The following is a 25124-nucleotide window of genomic DNA, read 5'->3' as shown; positions in this document are numbered from 1 at the left end:
GAGGTTGAAGTCCACGCTCCAGAAATACAGAGCAATGGTCCTACTTTTTGCTCCGCTCTTTCTTCTTAGGATCTTGAATTCCACCATTTCATGGTCATGCCAAGGCTGCTTCTGCCTTGTTTAGAAGTATCACATTCAGCAAAGCTACTTTCCTTGTGGGTTCCTCAATCAGTTGTGCCAGGAATTTGTCATCAATGTATTAAAATCTCCTAGATTGCATGAGACTTGCTGCATTGTCCTTCCAGCATGTGGTGGTTTGGCTGAACATTAGGTGCCCACCAAATCCACTCTATCACTCTTTTCCTCAGTTGGATAGGGGAGAGAAAATATAACAAAAGGTTCATGGGTCGAGATAAGGACAGGGAGAGGTCACTCAGCAATTACTGTAATGAGCGAAACAGACTGGACAAAATTAGTTTCATCTATTGCCCTTAAAATCAGAGTAGGATAGTGAGAACCGGAAGTCAAAACTTAGGAACACCTTTCCCCCACCCTCCCTTCTTCCCAGGCTCAACTTCATTCCTGATTTCTCCACCTCCTCCTCCCGAGTGGTGCAGGGGGACAGGGAATGGGGGTTACTATCAGTTCGTCACATTGTCTCTGCCACTCCTTCCTCCTCACACTTCCCTTGCTCCATCATGTGTCCCTTCCATGGGGTGCAGTCCTTCAGGAACACGCTGCTCCAGCGTGAGTCCCCCATATATCTACAAGTTCTGCTGGCAAACCTGCTCCAGTGTGAGCTCTTCTCACCACAGGTCCACAAGTTCTGCTGGCAAACCTGGTTCAGGGTCACACCCTCCTTCAGGCATCCACCTGCTCTGGTGTGGGGTCCTCCATGGGCTGCAGGTGTCTTATTTTCTCCAACCACAGACCTCCATGGGCTGCAGAAGGACAGCCTGCCTCACCGTGATCTTCGCCGTGGCTTGCAGAGGAATCTGTGCTCTTCGTGCCCCTCCTTCTTCACAAACTTGGGTGCCTGCAGAGTTGTTGCTCTCAGATATTCTCACTCCTCTCATCTGCTGCAAATTGTTGTACAGATTTTTTTTCCCTTCTTAAATAGGTTATCACAAAGGTGCTACCACTGTCACTGATGGGCTTAGCCTCAGCCAGTGGCAGGTCCATCTTGGAGCCGCCTGGCATTGGCTCTGTTTGACACAGGGGAAGCTTCTAGCAGCTTCTCACAGGTGCCACCCCTGTAGTCCCCTTGCTACCAAAACCTTGCCAAGCAAACCCACTACACAGCAGGTATCAGGATGGTTAAAGCTGCCCATGAGGACCAAGGCCAGTGCAGGCTTAAGAACCTTCCCCGTTAGGCTGTTCTGCAGGCACCTCCTTCTTCACATGCCTGTCCACTCTTCACCTCTTTTTTTGGTTGTTGTATCCCTTCTGTTCCCATCACTGTGAGGCTTGCCTTTTTCTTCTTTACTTATTTGTTGAGGAATCACTCCCTTCCCCATGATTTCTAGTTTAATGCTCTCCCTAACAATAGTTTGGCCAGCCTGTTGGCAGAAGTAGTTTTACCCCATATAGAAAATGCATCCCATTTCTTTCAGGTAGTTGTTGACTCTCAAAAAGGATCTCATGGTTGTAGAAACCAACACTCTGCTGCTGACACCTGCTGCCCAAACAGTTGTTAACCTACAGGTTTTGTTGAGTCCTTCTGAGACTCTTCTTCCTCACCAGCAGGATTGACAAGACCATCACCTGTGCCCTAGACTGCCACCCCTAGTGCTCTCTAGTCATGCTTGATACTTTTCAGGCGACTCTAACAATGTCACTGGTGCCCAAGTGTAAGAGCAGCAGAGGGTAGTAATCAGAGAGCCAGATGAGCCTTGGTTGCTTTTCTACAGTATCCCAACTGTGAGCCCCAAGCAATCAGCAAACTTCCCTAGAAGACACATCATGGAGTGGCTCCATTCCCTGCAGCAGGGAGTCGTCTGTCACACCTTGCTTCCTTCTAGTGATCCTGAGTGGATGACACCAAGCCATCAGAGGTGCTCCATTTGACAGCACTCCCAGCTTATCAGCTATGAAGACAGTGAACCTATTGTGTAACTGCAAGTCAACAGGTGGGGCAGGAGCCTTCCTCCTGGTGTGAGAGGTCACCACGTCCTAGCCTTCATTGTGATAGGAGTTCTACCTTACCGGCTTCATGGACACAGGTTCTTTGTGCCCCTCTGCTGCAGCTGAAGGTTTGGGGTTTCAGATCCAACCAATCACTTTCTCAGGCTCTGTGATGCTGTGCACGGTGACCTCTTCCCACAGCTCTTCCACTATGTAGCACAGTTAGTGGACAGCTGCACCACTCCTGCAGGCTAGAAGACCACATGCCCCAGTGATAGGCCCCAAGCCCTCCCTGCAGCCTGAGACTTGCAGAGGTGTGTCCTTGTTCTGAAGCTCTGTATGAGTCTTAAGGGTCAAAAGGCAAAGGGATGGTTACCTCAGTGGTGCCTGGGAACCGTGCCCTGTGACCACCATTGCTGAGAGCAATGTTCTAATCCAATGTAGGTGAATTATCATAGAATATCTCAAGTTGGAAGGGACCTATAAGGATCATTGAATCCAACTCCTTGCTTCTGGCAGGACTACCTAAAACTAGACTGTATTACTAAGAGCATTCTCCAGACGCTGTTTGAACCCTGACAGGCTTGGTGCTGTGACCCCTTCCCTGGGGAGCCTGCTGCAGTGTCCAACCATGTCCTCGGTGATGAACTTTTTCCTAATGTCCCACATGAACTTCCCCTGACATGGCTTCATTCCCTTTCCTCGTGTCCTGTTGCTGGTCACCAGAGGGAGGAGATCAGCACCTCACCTCCGTTGCCTGCCTTGAGGAAGTTGTAGGCTCCAACAGGGTCACCCCTTGACCTTCTCTTCTCCAGGCTGAACAAACCAATTAGCTGTTCTGCTGAGTGAGGTTTCTGCTGGACAGGCTTTTTACCAGCTTTCTGCCTGCTGTGGGTGGGATTATCAGTCTGGATGTAGGTGGTGAAATGGTGGAAGCTTGACATGGATAGGTTTAAATGCTGTGAAAGAGCACTGAGATAACTTAAGACTACTAAATCAGAAGTGTCCACATTAAAAAATAAATACATGTATCTTTCTTGTGAGATACAGAAGATAATAATGTAACCATTCATGATGAGGTTTTATTAATCTGTCATTCCTGACCATTTGACTAAAAGCTGAGCAGAAAGTAGTACCTTCAACAGACGAGTTGATCTCGGTGAAGTTAATAGGATAGTAATGAGGCAGTGGCAGATTAAAGATCTGCCAGAAGAGCACAAGTAGCTGGTAATTAAATTTAATTCTGTGATGTGGCAAAAACCTGTAGAAATACTAATCCTTTTTAAATATGAAACTGGCTTTCCAGTTCTTGGTTGCAGTCAAAGGTTGCATTATGATGATGCTATGTACATGACAGTATGTCAAGAGTGTCTGCAAGCATCAGCATTTGCTTAGGAAGGTATTTTGGTAGTTAGTATTCAGTATCTTGCAGATATGCCCAACCAGCATGTGTGAAGACTGTTGAAGAAATTAAATCTTAGGTCTACCTTTGGATTTGCATGGAAGGACTTTGTGACAGAACTCCAGTTTGAGGCTGTGGAAGAGGGGAGTGCCTAGCAGGGAAACACTAGCAGGGGAGTAATGACGTTTTTTAAAAGAGCTGTTTTCACCTGTTGCTGTTAATAGTGAAGTGGGTAAATTGTTCTGTGAGCTGCAGTATAGCTGAAGGAATCGGAAATGATTTCTTCATGGATTTTTGGCCTATGGAACTGATTTTTTTTTTCTTGTACCTTCTTTAATTAATTACTTTACAAAAAACATGGTGCATTTGCAATTCTTTGTGTTGGCCTAGTAATTGCATGCATAGGTTTTTGAAAATGTTGTCCAAATGTGGGGACATAATTCCCTGAACTGGTGAATTGATGAGACTTTTGTAAACTAGTTTCAACACAGACAAGCCTGATAAAATAGTTACAGGTCTTGTCACCTATAAGTTATATTTCTTCAAAAAATAATGATAAGTATTGGCAAAGGCTTCTCATCTCCTTACTGTGAATGTATGGTAAGTGTTTATTCGTGACATTTAGTGATTTCTATATAATTTCAAATATATATGTAATTTAATACAGAAGGGTAGAGATGTAAGAGTACTTTCCGTAAGTGTAGGTATATAAGGAGCTGAGAAGGTAAGAGAGACCTGGGTGTAAATCAGGTCTGAACCTGCTTTGGGGCTTTGTCAATCCTGTAGCAACATGAGTGGCAGGAAAAAGAGCCCTGTTGCCTTGACTGAATTCTTTTTGGTATTTGATTTGTGAGTTCATATCCAGCTTGGATATCTGTATATTCGCACAGAGAGGTCTGAAGCAGTGGCCTTGGAAAGCTGGGAGGTAAGTTAAGTTCTTAAGCAAGGAGGTGCTATTGGCCCGCCTGCCTGCAGACTTGGAGCTGATTATACTTTACGGACTAGTAGAGAATCCAGCTGCAAGACCAAAGAAAAATTACTGTTGTAAGTTTTACATTTAAACAATTTTGCATCAAGGGGAAAACATGGAAAACATTCCTTATAGGTTTTACAGGCTAATTCAGAATTATTTAACAATAAGTGCTTATTTTTGCAACTGCAAAAAGTTATTTTACAAACTATGAAGGTTTATTTCAGCATTAAGTGGTTATGTAGTTTTTTCTGCCATTGGAGCAGCAGAGACATTTTTGCAGTAATATGTCAGCTCTTCTGAAAAGACTAAGAAATTTTGATAGGACTGGGGGTGTGGAAAGTAAGAGTACACAAGCTGAAAGTCTGCCATTCAAGAATTACCTTTTTCCTTCCATATGTCTTTTGAGTTTTAGTTTATTTTCAGTAGAAGATTCTGAGGGAGTTTTAAGGACTGTTAGGAGGGACTCTTGAGAGGATATACTTAATAGTAAAATAGATGTAGAATTTACCAACTACAGATGAAGCTGTAACTTGTTTGAAATTGATGAACTAAGATATATGCAATCTATACCACATTTTAGGAGGAGAAGCTAAAGGTAAGTAGAAAAATTACCAGGCATTAGTTTTGAATTTGAATAGTTTTCTTAATGTTGCTTTAAGTGATTGTCATTTATACACTAAATTCTGTGGCTTCTATTAGTTAGAATTATAAATACCAAGCTAAGCATTGGTCAGTTCAGTTTATTTATGTAATGCATTTAGTAGTTAACTATAGCTGTGTCACAAACAGGTGGTGTAAGTTAAGTTGCTTAAAGAATCATCATGAAAGGTATGAGTGAAACCAAAGTAGTTTCTCATGTTGTTGTTTCTTTGACCTGTATTAGCAGTAATGAGTGGTGCCAGAACTGTTGATGAATTAAAAATTCTAGTGACTTGAATGTTACTTCTTTCTGCTGGTCTAAATTTCAAAGGCATTTATTAATTTCCTATTATATTGTGATCAGGTTAATGAGTAGCGACCTTTTCAGGTCACTGGTTTTGTGCTCAGTTGATGTGGGTAGTATCCATTATGATCTGCTGGCATTAAAATTAAAATGAGAGATGAGAACTGCAGCAGAGAATAATCTTGTTAATTAAAGCAGCTCTAGTACCTTTGATGTGCTTCTTTTCTGTAATTACACCAAGTGCAACTTTGCCTTGGGGATGGTAGTGTATTGTAAGAGAAGCCATAGATGTTTCAACATTGATCAAACCTTCCCAATTTAATTACAAGGAATACTAAAAATACCAGTGGTTCCTTTACAGGAATTGCTATTGATTTTTATAAACATAACACGAGGTAAAAACCTAAAAAGAAAAATAAATGTATTTTACTTTTCATGCTGTGATCATTACAAAAGTAAGTGAGAGCTGAAGACTCTTATCCATATAACCCAAACAAGTGTTAGTTTAAGTGCATCCAAACTGTAATTTTTCTCGTAATTTCTGAGGCTTGTGTCAGAGATTGGCATAGGTGAATTTCACCTGGAATCTGGTGCTATGGAACAGAACAGTATTTCCTTTTGAGGAAGGCCATCCCTGAGACAGCCCAGAGTTGTTTATGGCATGGAAGTACTGCAGAGCTTGTCTGAACATCCTGTGACTGATGTGGCCTTAATTCACCCAGATTCTTCTTCAGTTAAACTGTCTTTTTTCTTTTTTTTTGTCTTCTTCTTCTTCCTCTCTTGTTTTGCTCTCAGCCTCATTGAGTTTCATTTTTACAAGACCAAGCTCTCCTGTCACTTCAGATACACCAGTCAAACCTCCTTCCCTTCTTGAATCTGTATGCCTAGAATTTCTTAAGGGATTTTTTTCTGACTTCTCCGAGAATGAATTACCAGGGTGGTCTGATTTATTCCATCGCTAGTTTTTTGGCTGCCTTTCATTTATTAATAATTTTTTTTTTCTTGGTCTTCCATTTCAGTTGTGGAAGGCGGTTGTTGGAGTCCTCTCCTCCTTTTAGATGGTTTAATTCCACCATCTGATCTCCCATCCCTTGCAGTGCACCTGTGTGTCACCTTCTCATCTTTTAAGTCAAATACTGTCTTCTGAGCACTGGATTCAGTTTTGTCTTGGCTCTCTTATGGCTTTACCAGGATTGTACTTATGCTCCACAAGCTCTGCTGAAAAGTTTTTTTGTGAAAGTCTGTAATGCTTTTTGCTTGGAATGAATAATCCAGCTTCAAACTCCTGGGCCTAGTAGTTGTCTGTGTTGTTACTGGAAGCATAGTTCTCTGTTGGCTTCTAAGACATAGTCCTCTGGTGGTTTTTTTTTCTTCCATCTTTCTACATACCATTTCTGAGTCATACCAACAATGCCTGTCATTTGTTGTGAGAGTTTCTTTTTAAATACTTGTCCTCAATTCCTAAAGCTATTAAAAGATCTATGTCTGTATTGAAGACCTGCAAACTGTAACAGGAGGTTTTCGTGCAATCTCAAGTTTGGCTTCACGTAAATGTTCAGCTGTATCAGCTTAGTCACTTAAAGGAGAATGTGTCCTTACTCTACTTAATTTTTGTCTTGCTGGGCACTGTGTTAAAAGAAAATGGACAAAATGAGTCCTGGAGGCCTCATCATTTGGCTTTTCTGGCACAACAGTAGTAGTAGACAATTTATTTTGTAAGGTTAACTGGAATTTTTCTTACCTAATAAGTAGCTAAGTACTTCCTGTGGCTGATGTTTATGTCTTTCTACATGTTTTTCTTAATTGCTACTATATCAATGATTGATAATAAAGTTTTCTGAGTTTTTGGGATTTTGTGATTTTTTTTTTTTGTTTTTAAAGAAATCAATCAACTGTTACTCAAAAGCTTAGAGATTTTAAATAAAATTGGGTGTGCATGCTCCTTAGGGTTTGAAAGGAGTAGCTTAAAATGCACACTTTTTTAGGTGTTGATGATATCTGTTTATGCAACCTTACAGTGTGTGTTATAAAGTATTTTCATTTTCCTACTCTGTCATGGAATAGGCATTTTTCCCTATACTTCTGTTTAGTACCAGCATTTCCACGTTTCTGTTTATTTCAGAAGTCCATTTTAATGAAATTAAGAATAGATAAACTTGCACTAGGGATAGAATAAATGGAGCAAATTGGAATCAATGTGAAATGTTCAGGAATTATTTATTTTGATGCTTACATCAGATAGTAGAAAGAAAATGCTCCTTACCTTAAACAAAGTGTCTCCAGTTTGTGGGTTTATTAAGGAAGCCAAACAGTCTGGAGAAATTCACTGCCGGAAAAGTTAAGCGGAGAGAAGGTCAGAGTGTTAAGAGAAGACAGTGACAAACCATGGCTAGTTTTGTTAACACTGGTTTATATTCTTGACTGCTAGAGAATGATAAATCAAGCTTCAGTCACAATCACACTCCATTCCAAGATCAGTGATGTTTTTAAGCTTCCGCACACGTTTAGCAAGCTTTCTTGACTACTCCACAACTTGTAAGCCATGTGGCATTCTCCTCAGAATATAGGAAGACTAGCTAATACAATATGCATGGCCACCAAAAACAAAACATAAAACCTACAGAGATCTTCATAATACATTTATTTATAACAATACATAAATTTATCTGATGATTTTGGTTATATTTTATCAATAATTTACTAAAGAAGTATTTTTCACATGCTATGAAATTTTGGGATTTTTCTGGTTTCTGAATGGGCATTATACAGACTTACAGGACTAACAAACAGTTCATTTCTCCCTACAGAAGTGGAAAATTTTCTGGCTAGTCTTATCTAATCTGAGAATTTACTATGACATGGTTCTTTTCCATCTTTCAATAAAAATGCAGTGTAACAATGCAAACACCATCACTTGCTGCTGCAGATTAATAGATTTGAATTTTATGCAATGCATAAATGCACCTGGCTCCAAAACAGCAACCACAGTCATCACGTCCAGATTTTAGAGGAGTATTTCTCATTTTGCTCTTTTTGGCAGAGCTGGTGATGTCAAGGAAGAAATTCCAGCTTAACTTTAGCCTGAACTGGTAGCCCCAAAATTCAGAAACTATTCACTTCAAAGTCAAAAAAATATTTCCATTGTTGAAGAATATGTTTTAATTTGTGGAGGATACCTGAAACTGCACTGAGAAGTCATAAGAGTCTAAATTCCAGCCTACATCCTGGAGAAGCAAAGGAATTTAATTCAATTTCCACTTAACATTCTTGAAAACTTTAGTACAGAACTTGGCCCTTTCATTTAAAGCACAGGAATAATTCACATGTATTTCTGACTGAAGTGGCAAGAAGTGACACCTCCATACGTTCCTGATTAGTCCGACTTGCTGAGCAGAGAACTTCATGGAACAGGCTGTGGAAGTCTAGTAGGACAGAACAAAAGAATGAAGAAGAGCAATCTTGATCTTTACAGGTTATTAATTTGTTTTAAAATAAAACAAAAAATAATGAGTTATGTTTTTACGAACAACAACAAAAAAAGAGACTTCTTGTCCTGGTTTCAGCTGGGATGGACTTAATTATCTTCTCAGGAGCTAGTGCAGTGCTGTGTTTTGGCTTTGATGTGAGACTTTCCAGCTCGTTGGGCCTTGCCAACAAAAAGGCTGGAGGAGCACAAGGAACTGGGAGGGGACACCGTCAGGTCAGCCAACCCGAACTAGCCAAAGAGGTATTCCATATCATGGGACGGCATGCCTGGTATGGATACCATACCTGGCGGGTTGGCTGGGATGGGACGGGCAGGGCAGTATTTTATAAAGAAGGATCTCAGAAAGGGTGATCTGGAGGTTCTTACGATTTGTTACTTGTATGGGACAACAGTAGTGGTACACCTTCAGTTCCATAACGTATGAAACTTGTTTTTTCTTATAGTTCTGAAATCAGTATTACACTTAACTGCAGTTTGGGAATAATCCCTTTAATTTTATTCTCGGTGTCTATTAGGATTTAATTTAGAAACTTGATAATTTCTCTGTTTTTGTTGGAATTTTCATCACATGGAGTTTTGAGCCTGTAAAGTCATTAGGGTTTAAATGTGTTTTGCTGTTTTTAATAGAAGGGCTTGTTAATTGTACCCTCTAATAGGAAATTTCTTCATTAAAATACCAAAGAGATGAGCAATTAAATCCAGGTATGCCATTACTCTTGGAGACCTACCTCTAATTCTCCATGAACATTTAAGTTCTTTTAAGAAACCTAATGTATGTAAAAGCAGGCATCTAATGTAGTGCATTAAGTTGGTTTTAAGTGCCTTTTAGAATACGCCATCTCCAAGTAGATTAAAAAAAATGTTGAGTACAGTAGACTCTTATATGTATAGCCCCTTCATGCTTTATGAAACTGAAGCAGAGATTCTGATGTGTATGTGTGTGTTTTAAACTCAAGTACTTTCAAAGAGATCTAGACGGCTAAGTATCGTAGACCTTCAGTCTCTAGAACTACTTTGGTAATGTCTTTGACATTTATAACAGTACAGTGGATATAATCTGTCAAACCCGATTAAGCTAGTTATCCTTTAATGTCATTCTGTTATGAGCCACTGCTTTGTTTTCATATTCTGTTAATGTTTGCAAATACAGATTATGCAGCGGCTTGGAGAGGGGTCAGGGGAGAGATTTAATAAGGGCACTATCGGAGGACTAATGAAGTAATGTACCACAAAAAAGAATGGGGGTAGGGGACAGAAGGAAGAACAGCATGTCTACCTTCTTTGCCAGACTGGTTAATGGATTTAATAGTATGTAACCAGTATGACAGGTTCTGAAATAGTGGTGGTTACATTTGAGTGGGTAAGAATACTAGTGAGACGTTCAACCATTTTCTACAGTATCCTGGTAGTCAAGCTGAGAAGATACAGGCTAGATGAATGGGACTACAAAATCAACAAAGAGCTGGCTGGGCTGTTGAGCTCTGATGATTGACAGTTCAGAGTCTGTGAGACAGGTGCTTTGGAGAGGTTTCCATGGGGGCTTATGCTGTGTGCAGAGCTGATGGACCTGCTCGTAGTGACCAGGTTGGTGGGGTGGAAGGCATGCACGACAAACTTGCAGGTGGCACCAACATGGAGGGAGCAGTTGCTGTACTGCAGGAGGGTAGAGCTGCCTTTCAGCGAGAAGTTAACAAACTGTCTTGTCATTAGGAACCTCACAAAATTTAGCAAATTCAAAGCCCTCTGCCCAGGGCTGAACAAACCCTGGCAGCATTGCGAGCCTGCATACTAGCTGTTGAGGAAACCACTCACCAGCAAAGAACTAGTGCACCAAGGTGGGTGGCAGGCTGGGAGGGGGCCAGCAGCCTGCCCTGGTGTCAGAAGAGGTCCTTTGTATCCTGGCTGTTTCAATGAGTGTAGCTGTGTTTCAACTTAAGAAAAAAACAAATTACTCTTTTTGAGGAGGCTGTGGAGTCTCCATCCTTGGAAGTGTTCAGATCAGGTTGCTCAAGGGCTTTGAAATTATTCCTGCTTTGAGTGGGAAACTGACCTCTGGAGGCCCCTTCCAATCTGCATAATATTATGAGTCTGTTCATAGCTTTGTACTGTTGTGCTCTCTCTGGGTTAATACCAGTGGCCTCTCTGAGCAGGCGATGCTAATTTTCGGTGCAGAATTCAACTGCTGTGGTCAGTCTCATTCCCATCGGTCTCCTAAATAAGGTACTTGGGTGCTGTCTAACCTTGTTTTTGTTAACCTTTATGAGCATGCTTGCCAAATATACTACATTAATTATAAAACCAATGTTTCCAAGTTACACAAGAAAGGTTTGTCTGTGTAGACAGACTTCTAGCTTTCTTATTTAAAATAAAGTATTATCGTAAGATCTTTTTGCTAAGAAATGCTGCCTGCAAAGTATATGAGTGGTCATTAGGTACATATCAGTATAATTCTGGAGTTTGATGTGGTGACTGCTATATTCGGCATTTAAAAGCACTTGTGCTTAATTGGTTGTATAGCTTAAAAGCAGCATCTTACAGTGACCCCCAAAAGCTTTTGAATAATTTAATGTACTTGATGCCTGGTTAAATCATTAAAATACTCTGTATTCAGGAAAAATCAACACATTTTAATGAAATATAATAACTGTTTACTGTTTAATAACAGATTTAAAATTTTGACATAAATTATTTCATTGCATGATACCAGAAAACCGGTTGATTGCTTTTTAATAAGATTGATGCTAGATGCAAATCAATGTTCGACAGACGTGCCTGCTATGCAGAGAAAGGACGCTAGAGGGTAGTGTAGCACTGGTAGTACTGCTGGCGGCTGCGCGGCGCCGGGAAGCGGTGTGAGCAGAAGATGGCTTGCACGCTGACTTTATTTCGTACGGTGTTACAATGGAGAGTTATCCTTCAGCTCTCTGAATATATAAACACAACTCCATTCTTCTACCATCTATGGCAGAAAAAGTGAATAGTGCACTGGAATACTTTAGTTGAAGATTCTATTTGATAGTTAACCATTTTCCTAACATTGGTTATTCATCATATGGAGCTCTGCTAACTGTACGTTTTGCTTACATTCAGTTGAAGATAAACTGAAGAGAATGGTGGATTTTCCTTTTAACAGGAGTATGTACTCTTTGAAGAAGTTTTGTCTGATAGGCATCCACTTTTATGGTAATGCTGAATAGAGATTAGAATGGGCTTTGTATCATATATTCATCTGTTTTACCAAACGGAAGTATAGCATTATGTTAATTGCATTTTTTCTTTTTTTTTTTGCCTTATTTGTTTTGATATTTGTGAAAGGAAAAAAGCTTAAATTTATAGCTTTAAGTGACAGGATACGGCACTGTGGCGTAGATTGAGAGAAAAAATCTTAGCTCTTCTTTTAACTTCTGAAAGTTCTGTGGGTTCTGAGCCTGCTTTCCTTAAAAATAAATGGTAGAATTAGCTTCTGACTTAATTTGGTTCAGAACTGAGCTTTTAATTTAGCTCCCCTTTCTCATCTCCTTGTTTTGAAGTAAGATTCAGACTTGTTTTGCTATTAGCAAATAAAGTATAGATATCAATAGGCTCTGTCTTTAAAATACTGCATTAATTAACGTAAACTTGCATAGGTAAACCTAAATTTCAAATATGTGAAGACCTGTTGCTTTTGTGGAGATAGAAAATCAGTTTTGTCTGTAGTTTTGTAACAAGAGAATGCGGTGGGTGTAACTTTAAATTCAAATCAAAACTGAAGAACTTCATGAACTGTGACATGGGAAGTTAGTGTTGGAAGTTTTCATTCTTGCATGCATTCTTGTCAGGTTACCCTTAATAACAAGTTGTAATTATCTGGTTTTAATCAAAAAAACAACAATAACAAAAGAACAATACAGGAAACTTATAGGTGATTTAACTTAAGATTTATAGACTGCATTTACACAGCTTCAGTTGCTGTTTGAACCACTGAATCCAGCTGAAATGTAGCGTCGCTAGTGCCAACTAGCAGCGTCTTAATCCCTTAGTTTCTCAAGCTGCTTTTCCCCTGGCTCACTGCAATGTTCATGATGATGCTTTATTCCACATGGGGTGCAGAAGAGCCTGTGTTCCTTCATGCCAAGGTGCCAGACTCAAGAAGGAGAGGGGGAGAAGGGCTGGTTAGCCACAATTTCTGAGAGTGCTCTGTGGGGAGGCTCTTTGGGCAGGCATGCAGGGGGGTAGCAAGCCTACCAGACCTGAGGCTGAAGAGAGGAAGCTGCCCACTAGTCCTGGCAGGTCAGAAGAGATCATCTGCTATACAGAAGTTCCATGTGTAATACATTTTTGGTTGTCTTCTGAAAGCTTGGTGCCAGCAGAGAATCAGCACTGACTTCTGTATCTGGTAGCTTTTATTGCTTTGGAAGAGCCCTTTTATTCTGCTGAAAACAGGCCGGGTAGGAGGCAGAAACAAACTTCCCTTAGGTTGTACTAATGCTTCTCTAGTTTATCAATTCTTGTATGTTCTTTTGTGTGGCGGTACAGATGTTGGCAATGCACTGGACTGGTTTGTCTTGCAAATCTATATAAAAATGTAATAAAATTTGTGAGTACTAGTGTACATGTACAATTAAAATGTACATAACTATTTGTTGCTAACCTAAACAGAAGCTGAAATACTGCTAAAAATACTAATTGCTGGTGAGTCTGTTATTGCTTGTTGAAGTGCCATTCCACAATATTGAATCTAATATTGAATAGAATTTTTTAATTTTGGATGTTGCTGAAATTGGAGTAGCTGAGGCACACATGCAGCAGTGGGGGGCCGTGGGCATCGTATAGTCCAGCAGTGGTGGTGGACATCTGGATGCCACTTGGTGAGGACACCCCCTGTGTGGCGGGAACAGCCTAGGTCTGGTTTCAGCTTAGTGGTCCTTGCTTTGGAAGCCACACGGCAAGTACTTTCTGTTACGACCATTTTGGCTTTTCTGAGCTGTTTTATAGCTTGGTGATCTCTGCCCTATTCCAGTACATGCCTTTATGGTAGTTTTCAGCTTATTTTCAGTTCTAGTGAAGAAAGTAATATAATAGAAATATTTTGGACCAGGTTAGGACAGACTTCCCTAATACATGATGTTGTTGTAGGTAAATAGGCAACAACTCTAATTATAGTCAAGTAACTGCTCATACCTTTTCTCCTTTTTTGTCTACAAGCCTTTAGAAAGGGGAACAGGTCAGATTGTATAACCAGAGTTCATAAAATCCTGCCTACGCAAAGTTCAGATTCTGTATCTGTTCAGATAAAATCAATGGAAAGACATAAATTAAGGAAGGGTTAGAAATGAAAACTTCAAGCAAGTCTTTTTGGCAGTCTTTATTTTTACAAGAATTTTTATTATGTTGGAAATGGTTTGATGCAGCGTTTTCAAATGTAGTCACTTCTTACCCATCTTTTAAACAAGCTGCATATCAACTTAAATAAACCATAGCCGGACTGCACTTTATTACATAGAGCCAACGGCAGAGTTTCTCATTTTGCAATTATTGTTTCAAAGGCTAAAATAGTAACAGGCATTTGGGGAAACACAACTTTTCAGTTTGAAGCAAACATTCGATCAAATGTACCTTTGTAGTGTTGCAAAAAAAAAATTATCTTCAGGCAATTATATCCACAGACCTCATTTAAATTAAGAAGCATTCATCTAGGAACTTCATAAGATCTTTAAAAATAAACTTCTGTTTTTACTTTGTGCTGTTGGCTGGAGTGTTCTCTGCATATATACAGATGGATAAAAGAATCAAGATGCTGTTTCTGTATTGTTGGATTATTTCTTTTCTTTTCCTTTCTTTCTTGGATTGGTGGGTTCCTCTGTTGCCTGGGAAATTCGGAGCTTTTCCACAAGAGTTTTTTGGTTACAGAATTTTTCTGATTTGTTTTTTCTTGTGACAGACTCTAAACTTCTGAGACAGATTGGGAATTACAAAGCTGGCAATGTAAAAACTTCAGTTTAACTTCTTAATGTCTCAGTGGCTCGCTTTAAATGCCATTAGTGCTTCACCTTCTTCAACAAATTTAGAGCTCTACTAACCATCTGGCATCAAGTTTGTCAGAATGCCAGCTATTCTGTCAGGCTGTAGAGCCAAGATGCATGAAAATGTGAACGACCTCAGGCTCGTTAGTTTTTGGCTTTCCTGGCCTTTTGCAGTGCTGCATAAATTAAATGCTACTTTTTTTTATTTACTGCTATTAGTTACAGTGGGAACCACAGCCAACTTCAATGTAAACAGTTGAAATAGTTGATACAGTGTTCTCCTATTGATTTGTTAATTTCAGTTATTTCCAAGGAAAGCCAAGGTCTGCTTATATATAACAAGTCAGGAAGATATACTGAGTGGATATTATGTTCTTTTCTTCTTTGTGTCTTTTCAGTTTTGTAACATTGGAAGGTTATTTGTAGTTTTTAGTATGTTCAGATTAGTCTTGTAAAGCTGCCATGAACATTCCAGGCTAAAAAATCCCCAAACAGACTTGTTAAGTCTTTTATTTATGATTTAATTGGTCAGGCAAAAAGGTTACTTGCCTTGGGAAACGGTCATGTGAGAACACTGCACAACTTAGAGCCTTTAATAAAGGTGACATGGACCTTGTTCACATTTCTCAAATACGTTGATTTTTGTCTGTATGCCTGCACAATGAAAGTTTGTAAAAATACTCCTTGAGGACCGCTTACACTTAACGTATAGCATTCATATAGGTGCTGTACTAATGCACCTACTAATTTGGTTAGGTAACCTGTTACCTTCTATTGTAATGTCAAAGTATAAAGGAAATGTCCAAATGAATGTACTACTTATGCATCGCCTGTCACTGTAGTGTTATAAACTTCTTTGTAAAAGCCACTTCACCCTTAAGTGGTAATTCTCTAGATACAACCATCTCTTCAATGCTTAATAATGATGATGATGCTTATACAACTATCTCTTCAATACATAATAATGATGATGATGGTGATGATGATATAACTATCTCTGCAATACATAATGATGATGATAATAACAGTAATAATAAATCTGTTGTGCGGTGTACTTAAGTGTTCAAAACCACTGTGAAAAATACGTTTAATGCAAAACAGAAGGGAAATGGAATGATAGATAAATTACTGAATACTTTAAAGGGAGGTTTTTGGGCGTTTTACTAATTTTAGGTTTTTTTACAAATACACTTTTTTTGGAGAGAAAGATACACATTTTAGTTATTTTGCCTAATTTTTCAAGAAATGCACTAGCTGATGTAATTTTCCAAAAGACAAGAACATTGTTTTTAATGAGAAATCTGAGCTTGTCATGAAATAAATGACTGCTTCCATCCCTTGCCTCTGGAGAGTTGCTTTTTTGTCCAGTTTTAGTCTTAAATCTAAGAAGAATGACATCTTGTAATCTTTGTAAGTAAGTCTTTTCAAATGTTTTGCTACAGGTGTTCAAGTCCAGAACAGCTCATCTTTGACTGAGAATCATTGTGAACTGATAACTCTTTGGTGCTGAAAAAGAAATGAGTTGATGATGTAAATCCCATTTCCAGTGGCTGGGTGTCAACAACAGAAAACTCCAAGGTCAAAATCAGCACTAACACAACAGCTTCTTTAAGACTTGCATTGGGGATGGTTTTGATGGTTTTGCTTTTTGAGATAGATTTTGTTATTTATATTTCAGTAAGAGCTCAGGACATACTGTTCCTGAAATGTGTTGGGTTACTCTGAGAGGAAACATTAAAATGGGACCAAATATAATCTGTGCTGTGGTTCAGAACGCTTATTTTGCTGAACTTTATTTTCTTCTTTTGTGTAGGAACTGGATATGGTCTATTGCTTCATATTTTTTTTTTGAGATCTGTGGCTGAACAACTTGGTTGTGTTGTTCAGTAACAGTAAAACGTGCACTCATGCTTAGCATGCTGATGAAGGCTGAAAGACCTGAGAGCTGCTTGAACATGGCCTTACAGCTGTGTTCTTTTAAACAGTGATTTGTGCCAGTAAACCATAATCAGAACAAATGGGTCAGACCCAGGGTTTGTGTGGTGGGGAGCTGAACAGTGGTGAGTAACGGGTGCCTGGGGATCAGCGTAACACAGGGCAACTGTGGAGCGATATTTTGTGGCTGATAGGAATAGTGGTTCTGGGATTTTCTGAATCAAAAAGCATATCTTCACGCTTTAATATCTTTTGATGAGGGATACCCTTTTTCCTGCTGTTAATTTTTTTGTTCATGTGATCATGTGGTAAGATGTACAGTGTTTTGTATTGATGAATTTGAATTCATGAACAGGTATTGAATACAAATTCACAAAACAGGTGCGGGAAGGTTTTTCCTTTTGAATTTACTCTCTGATGGTGTTGCTTGATGCCTCTGTCAATTAACTGCCTTATTTTTTGAGTTTTCTGAATTCTGTTGCTCTGGGCAAAGGCCCAGGGTTGTTTCAAAATTGTAAGAGAGCAGTAGTTTTCAAATTGATACAAAAGTCTTGATTGAATATGATGGAAAATATAATCGGGGTTTTGGTCAGGAGGCTTGTAGCCCATATTGCTGAGAGTAGAGAGGAAAATGGAAAGAGGGGCAAGGGATGTATCTCCTCACCATAACATGTAGGAACAGAACTGCTGACAGCATATTCCGAGGGAATCTGAATGCTGGGAAACAGTGTTGTGATCTCTTAGGTCGTCACTAGTGCTGCATACCTTGTTGAGAGGCAGGGAGATAGTTTTGTCTCCCTGTCCTCCTTACTGAGCCTCTCTTTGTACCTCTTCTCTGCCCCCATCACATTGCCTTCTCCCACTGCTTCATTCTCTGCCCCCGATAATTCCGGTGGTGGAATACTAAGGTTGGTTCAAAGGCAGTTTTTATCTAAAAATACTGTATTGTTTGTTGGGTGCTAGTGTTGTATGTCATGCCTCTTTATACTGTGACCAAGCTTACTGCATTGGTAGTGTCTTGTGGCAAGAACAGTTGCTTCGTTGTTGTGCTATTTCATCTGTACATCTATCAGAAAACTCATCTGGAAACTAACTTTTCAAATAGGATGGTAACCTGTATTTAATTGGTCACTTCTATGATCATGTTTGTTTGGAAGTCCGTGTTACTGCCTTGAATCTCTTCTGGCACAAAATGCTAAACTTGGTCTGGTATATTTTAATGAATTTAAGATGTGGTGCTGCACTGGCTTTTCTTGGAACTAGATGGAAAAGTTTTGAATCTTGTAACAGAATACACTGCAGGTTCGACGTGATCCAGTCTGATCAGGTGTTTCTAAACAGGTGTTTCTAGGAGGACTCTTCTCTGTTTCTACCTGGCACTCCAGAGCAATGAAAGGATGAAGCTGATATCTGTAGACGGTATACAGATTCCCTGCCATTCAAACTCAGTGCCTCTAGCTCATTAGCACAGTTCACATTCTGTATGCATCGGAAAACTGTCTTCCACAAAATGTAAAGACAACAAATAACTTCATAGCTCTCTTATGGTATAGTGGTAGAACTTTAGATTACAGGAAGTATTCCAGATTTCTGATCAGCTGAGTTAATTTATTGCTGTGTCAGACTGCTTGAAGTTGCTGTCCCCAGTTGTGTTGGAAAGGGTACAAAAGCCTTTGTTCAGGATAACTGTAAAATTTATCTAAATTGTTACCTTTTTACACCTAAAGGCAGTTTGTTTGCAAAGTTGTTGATGCATGTTGGTAGGTAACATGGAAATAATTTTTTTCCTGTTGTGTGTGATCTTTTCTTTGGATAGAATATCTTTTTCTGTGCACATTTTGACAGAGGAGGTTAGCAATATAATTAGACTTGTGCTCTTTAAATGCTTCTAGAGCTTATGAAGACGTCAGGGAGCTGGGGATGAGAAGGAGTATTTGTGTGATTTGTACAGGAATGCAGGTTGACTAATGAGTAGATACCATTATCAGTTTTGAAAGTTGTGTTTTATTAATATACTTATATAATTAATCACCCTTTAAGTTAAAAATTCAAAATTCAAAAGGCACAAACGATTTTCACTAGGATTTGTATTAGATGCTTCTCCATTTAAATATATCATTTTACTTGGGGAAGTGGGATACATTCCATTAAATTCACTGGCTGCACCATTTAAAAAAAAAAAACAAACCACAAGAAAACTAAACCAAAACTATACACCTGTTTTATTTTAACTTCTAATGGGAAGCAGGATCTTGGCAATATTTTTTTTTTCCTTTTTTTCTTGCTGGTGCTGTATAAGTTACCAAGTAGAGAAGGAAGTGCTTTGTTGATTGTTCCTGATACTCTCTCCACCTGTGTTTCTGATACTGTGTTTTTAATTTATATGGCTGTTGACTTTTAATGAAGTTTGTACGAATTTAATTTTAAATTTTTATGCTTCATGACCAGTGAGTTCCAAAGTCTTTTGGAAGAGCCTGGGGGAAAGGGTGGAAGCTGGAACGCAGTGGAGGCAGATTAACCTTCTATGCCTGATTTTCTCAGGAAACACCATTAAACTAAGACTTGGAAATTTTGCTTGAGTAAAGAATGTCCAAAATAATCTTAGAAGAAACCTGAACAGTGATGGTGACTTCTTGAGTTTCTCTGTATTTCATGAGAGCTCTAGCACTTCTCAGAAAGATGGCTTTCTAAAAGTTGCTTTAAAGAGAAATTGAAGAGCTGGTAGGCTCTTGAGAAAACCTTAATCAGAAATCTGAGGCTAAAAACTGATGAGCTTCTATCATTTTACTTCTGATAAGTTTTTATTTCTTGATCTTTTCAGTGGGAGTCAGTCTTCTTTAGGCTAGTTGATTTGAATGGTTGTGAGGATAGTACTAGACATCTTAAAAGTACAATAGTGTGAACAGGAGAGTTAACCCAACAAAATATAGTCACTGTAATTTTTGTAACTAAGTCTGCAGTATGGTGTACATGATATTTTATTACTTCTGTGCTCCAGGGTAACTGAGCACAAGACTGAAGGACTACTTGCATTGCAACAGTGAGAAATACATGATAATGCTACACAGCTGTCTTGTAGTGCTTTAAAATTGCCCTGCCACATTAGCTATAAACTACCTGCTACTGAGAAAATAAGGGCAGCTCATAATAATTGAAGCAGAGGTAATGGTTGAATTGGCTCATCCTGTTAAATTTTAAAATAAAAGAAGAGGGAGAACTCTAAGTAATTCCTTCATTTATTATTTCAGTGTTATAGTTCACAGTTTTCCTTTTATTCAGTAGTTTAAAAGCATGTGTGAGCTTCAGTTAACAAAGCAGATCAGCAGAGCTTGTGTATTTGGGACATCAGCTCTGGAGTTTCTAATTTAAATCTGACCCATATTTACTAGGATTAGAGGATGGGCAAGTTTTCAGAAATCTGAAGTCTACGGTGTGCATTCAGCTATAGTGAACTTTTTGCCTGTCTTTAATGTACAGTTCAGCTGATGACCATGGCAGTTTGGCTCTTCTTGCAGGATCTATGCTTGTTAGCTGCAGAGCTACAGGAAACACAAATCCTTCTTCTGGCTGTACTGGCCCTGGGTTTGCCAGATGGTCCTTGACCATGTAGAGGATGAGATAATCCATTATTTCACTTCTGTTCAGCACGAGAGATTTTTATTTAATAGGGAGAGCTTCTTATCTTCTGTGAAAGTTGTGGCAGTTGCATTAGGTCACACGCTGTGTAGCCTTAGGGTGAAGGAAAGCAGAAACTCAGTATACTCAGCAAATTCTTTTTAAGATGGCAGTAAGTGCTGTCAATTACAGAAGGCTACTGCAAAGGAGCTGTAAGATTTTACCCAGAGAAGTGCAGAAGTACATACAGACAAATTTTTAGAGCTAAAATAGAAAAAGTAAAAAATTAGACCCAAGTAATCTCAAGCCACTGCAATTGGCATTGTATACATTCATTTTTAATTGTGCAGAATGACTGAGAATAGAAGAATGGCCATCCTAGAGCATGTCAAAGGTCCATTTGCACAGCATGTTGTCACCAACCATGAACAGATGTTATGAGTGGGTACATATATCTAAAGAAGAAAGTGTAAGCATATGCTGATACTTCATCCTTTCTCCAACTGCCTTTAGCTCAGGGGACAGAGTTGGCTGTGGCTTTGTACCTTCACTGGTGGTGCTTCAATATCTGATAGATTTTTATTTTGCAATTTTTTCCAGTTTCCCTTGAACCCATGTAAAATTCTTGTAGCCACAGCACTGGTCAGCAAGGAGGTCTGTGGCATGAGGAATTATTCGTTGTGTTTGTTTTTGACCTTGCTTCTCCTGCCTTTTTTTGCACTGGGAGTGTAAACAAGAGGTTTATTTAGTAGCATAATAATGTTGCCTGTTCAATTCTTTCATTCTTTCCCAGTAGCTCCTAACATCTGATTTGCATTTTTAAGAAGTTCCAGGCATTAAAGTGCCATTTTCACAGAACTGTTTAAGGTCTTACACCTAAATGTCATGCCGTATTAACCTCAGACCCTGGGGTTTTTCTATATATTGGGTTAGAATTGTTTCTTCCTAAGTGCATCATTTTATGTATATCTATGTTTAAACTTAATCCACTCTTTCTTTTAAGGTCCTTCTATAGCAGTAGTGGTTGATGTGGAGGATGCAAAATGTAATCTTAAAACTGTTTTTAATTTGTGTTTGTCCCCTAACATAAAACTAGCAAAAATAACATTTATTCTCAAATTTTGTAAAATGGATGAGCTTGTGCCTTGAAACTTCCAACACAGCTTTGTGAAACTCCTGAATATTCTTTTAATGCATGTGTGTAATGGACTTGTGTTAGTCTAAAACATGCATTAAAACATTAGTATAAAGCCAACATATGGTAACTTATGTGGCTTTTCTTCAGACTTCTCAGGTGGGTTTTTGACCTTGAAACCCTTGGTGTTTTGACCTAAACAGTAGAGAAGTCTGATTTACTTAAAGCAGCCATTTCTGTTTGGGCAGGCAAGGGTCTGGGGCCTGACCTTGGCAGTATGTGTTGGAACATGAAAGTGTTGCCACAAGTGATGGTAGTTTAAAAACATCAGCTTCCTCATCATTTTAATATTGCAAGCATTTTTTGTAGAACATGGGTTGGGCACGTTTAACCTCTTTATATCTTTCCCTGGAAATGTCTACAAATGCTGAGCATAAAATTGTAACTTGTTATTCTTTGCTTAGTCTGGGTTTTCAATTACCTACCTTTAGTTTTCTGAATATGGGCGTGAAAGTTCACACTCATTTGCATTCCCAGAACTATGCCTGTTTTCAGAAGGTGTTTGGACATGGAAGAAGAGGAAAGTTAGTCCTGAAGCAAGTGAGGACACCTATATTTGTAGAAAAATCATACAGAGGCTTGGGAGGAGTTTCAGACTCACTGTTTTCCAGGCTGCTGCATATTCACTTCTAGGGTATCTCTGCCCAGAAACTAGTAATCACTCTAGACCTGATACAACAGTACAGCATAGTCCACAGTTCCCTGTCCAGATTCAGTTCTGCTGGGAATATAGACTATATTTTTTGTTTGGTTTGGGGATTTTTTTTTTTTTGGAGTGGTGGTTTTTTTAGTCCCACCAATGTGACATGTCACTTTGCCATAAGTGCTTGAACTAGAAATGCCATATTGAAAAACAGGTAAGAAACCACTGGATAGCTTTGAGCTGTAGTGAAATTGCATGCTGGTGAATACTACTGTAAAAATTATCCTAATTCACATTGTAATCCCCACCCACAAACCTTTTCCTTAATATTCTGAACAGTACTGTTACTGCCTGGAGCAGATTGGTACTTCAATTTGCAGAAATGGGAGAAAACTGATTTTCATCATCAAATAAGTTCCCTGGTGCTGCCCCTACTCTTCTGTAACATCAGCTGCTTATGCAGGGCAAAACTGTAGCAGAGTCTAAACAAAAGAAAAATACAAAACCTCTTTTCTGTCTAGGTGGCCTTTCTGAGAGCAAAGGCAGCTTTTGTAGTGGTGAAACAGAACTTCTCTTGTTCCGCATTGCTTTCTATCCAACTGATACAAGCTGGTAATGTCAGTTTCACATAGCAGTATTTTTTTTTTTTTGTCTTTGCACAATAACTGTTAGGTATCAAAGTGAAAGTACAGAAATAAGTCTTGTGCCCCCAGGACGGGGTTGTAAAATTACATATTCAACAAAATTAGGTACCTAATTGGGTGCTTAAAGTTAAGTAATATATATACATATGTAAGTTATTAAATTATATTTGAAAGGATTTTATTTGTCATGGTTTGTGCTCTACTCTCTACAAATTAAATTATAGGTAGAGTTTGTTCTGTAACTATTTGAAAATACTTGCTTTCTGGGTAATTTCCTTTTTCGGTTTGGTTGTTTTGTGGATTTCTTTTTTTGCTTTCTTTTTTTTTTTTTTTTTTTTTTTTTTTTTAATGAGGTTAACAAAGCTTAAAAAAACTACTAGTGAAAAATCCAAGCCAGTGTGGAAAATACAAAAAGCATGTGCAAATGGGGGACTTGAAAATAAGAAAATAAGCAACTTCTATCTAACTAACTTCAGTGTAGTTAAACACACTGAGGTCAGAAATCACTAGAAGCTGTTTCTGTCTGCTTATGAAAGCTAGTAAACAGTGTAGGTCTTTGTATTGAAGTCACCACCTAACTGTTTCAGAACAGCTTTGTGTAGTAGATTTTCATGCCTGAATCTCTCCTCAGTAGAAAACATAATAATGGGGAGAACTGTAACAACTTCTCATGTTAGTGAAACCAGCCATTTAATAATAGAAACTAAGGAATTGCACTTAGTACAAAACAGAGTTTCTGCTAAATCTGCTGATCAAAAAGAGGATGAACTTATACTTAATAATGGGAGCACAGGCAACAAACAGCCTCCAGGGATATGTTCCTCTTCCAGGTTGTTAACACAACTGTTTTCAGAAATTCCTGTTTCAGTTGGTTACACATGAGAAAATTTTGGAAAAAAAGGCAGTGGTACAGAGCTACTGAAATTAGACCCACCAGACCTGGAAGCAACGTTGGTTTCAGTTCATTCAGAGTGAAGGTCCCTGGAATAGCTCACTGAATAATAAAATTGAGGAGTACGTAATTTTAGGCCCAAAGCCTGTCCATTAATACAACAGAGAGTGTCAAATTTATGCAGGATTAGCAACAGGAAAATGCCATACTAGAAATGTGAAAGAAAGATGGGCAGCAGCCCACTGGAATAGTGTACCGAAGAGTGTATGAGAATATTGAATGTTTTGTCGTTAGGCTGATTTCTTGAGTGTAGGCCTTTTAATTTAAAAATACTTTTCCCAGTGCTAATTTTGATCCACACCAAGTCCTTCCCTTGCATCAACACTCCCTCTACTGCTTTGGATTTAGGCTGTTGTTGCATAACCTTTAACTGTATACCCTGTGGAAAAGGGAGTAAGTAGTCTCTGTGTCTCTGTAGCTGAAGGCTGGAAGTAGGGGATTTAAACTAAAACACCTGTCAACTGTGAAAGAGAAGCTTATCTGTTGTTACTGCTTTTTCATAATGCTGCCATTTACTGATAAGTGCTGATGTTTGACTAGGGAAGATAGGCTTGGATTACTGTAGGATTACTCAGCACAGTTTGGCTGGGTGTGTGCGCTCCTGGACACAGTGTCAGTCTGGCTCACCATGAACTTGGTCTGGACCTGTATTCAGAATTCACCTCTGTAAACCACATCTGGTGCAGTGATTGCTTACAGTCTTTGATGTGTGACCAACATATAAACAACAGTTTATATGACAACCAATAAAGCTTATAAGGAGGATGTAAGTGAAGTTGTGCATTCTGCTGAAAATCCTGACTTTATATATTTTAAGCTCAGAGAGCTTTGCTTGCAGGCATGGTGTCATTTTAAGTGAATTCTAGTAATAGCGTCACTGTTAAGGAAATAGTTTGTTTTTCTGAGTTATTGAAGAATGTATGTAAGTAGCTATAGTGATTTTTGTGTGTGCACATCTCTGTGTGTGTGTATGTGTTTTTGGTGTAACAACTAAAACTACTCTAACTTTGAGCTTCATTCTTTGCTTCTGTTTATTCTTGATCATTCAGCCTATTAGTTTCATACCAAGCAATATATAAGTTCATTTCTTTGGTAAGAGTTCTTTTATTAGTCATTTAACAGCTACATGAAGTACACCAAAGGATTTGAAATAATTTTTATTTTGTTTTCTCAGACTTAAATTAGAAGTTCCTGATATGGATTTATTGTTTAAATATTACATGTCTACTACATATTTCTGCATAGATGGAATTCTAAAAAATGAACCCA

General features: G+C 38.8%; 1 protein-coding gene across 1 annotated transcript in view; it reads left to right on the top strand.

Moving 5' to 3' along the window:
• The window catches only part of DTWD2 (DTW domain containing 2), a 98810-nt gene that overhangs the window by 7987 nt on the left and 65699 nt on the right, over window positions 1-25124 (top strand). The window lies entirely within an intron of this gene.

This window comes from Falco rusticolus, chromosome Z (genome assembly GCF_015220075.1).
Source record: "Falco rusticolus isolate bFalRus1 chromosome Z, bFalRus1.pri, whole genome shotgun sequence".
NCBI lineage: Eukaryota > Metazoa > Chordata > Aves > Falconiformes > Falconidae > Falco > Falco rusticolus.
The sequence above is the reverse complement of the archived record's forward strand: the minus strand, read 5'-3'. Positions and strand labels throughout refer to the sequence as shown.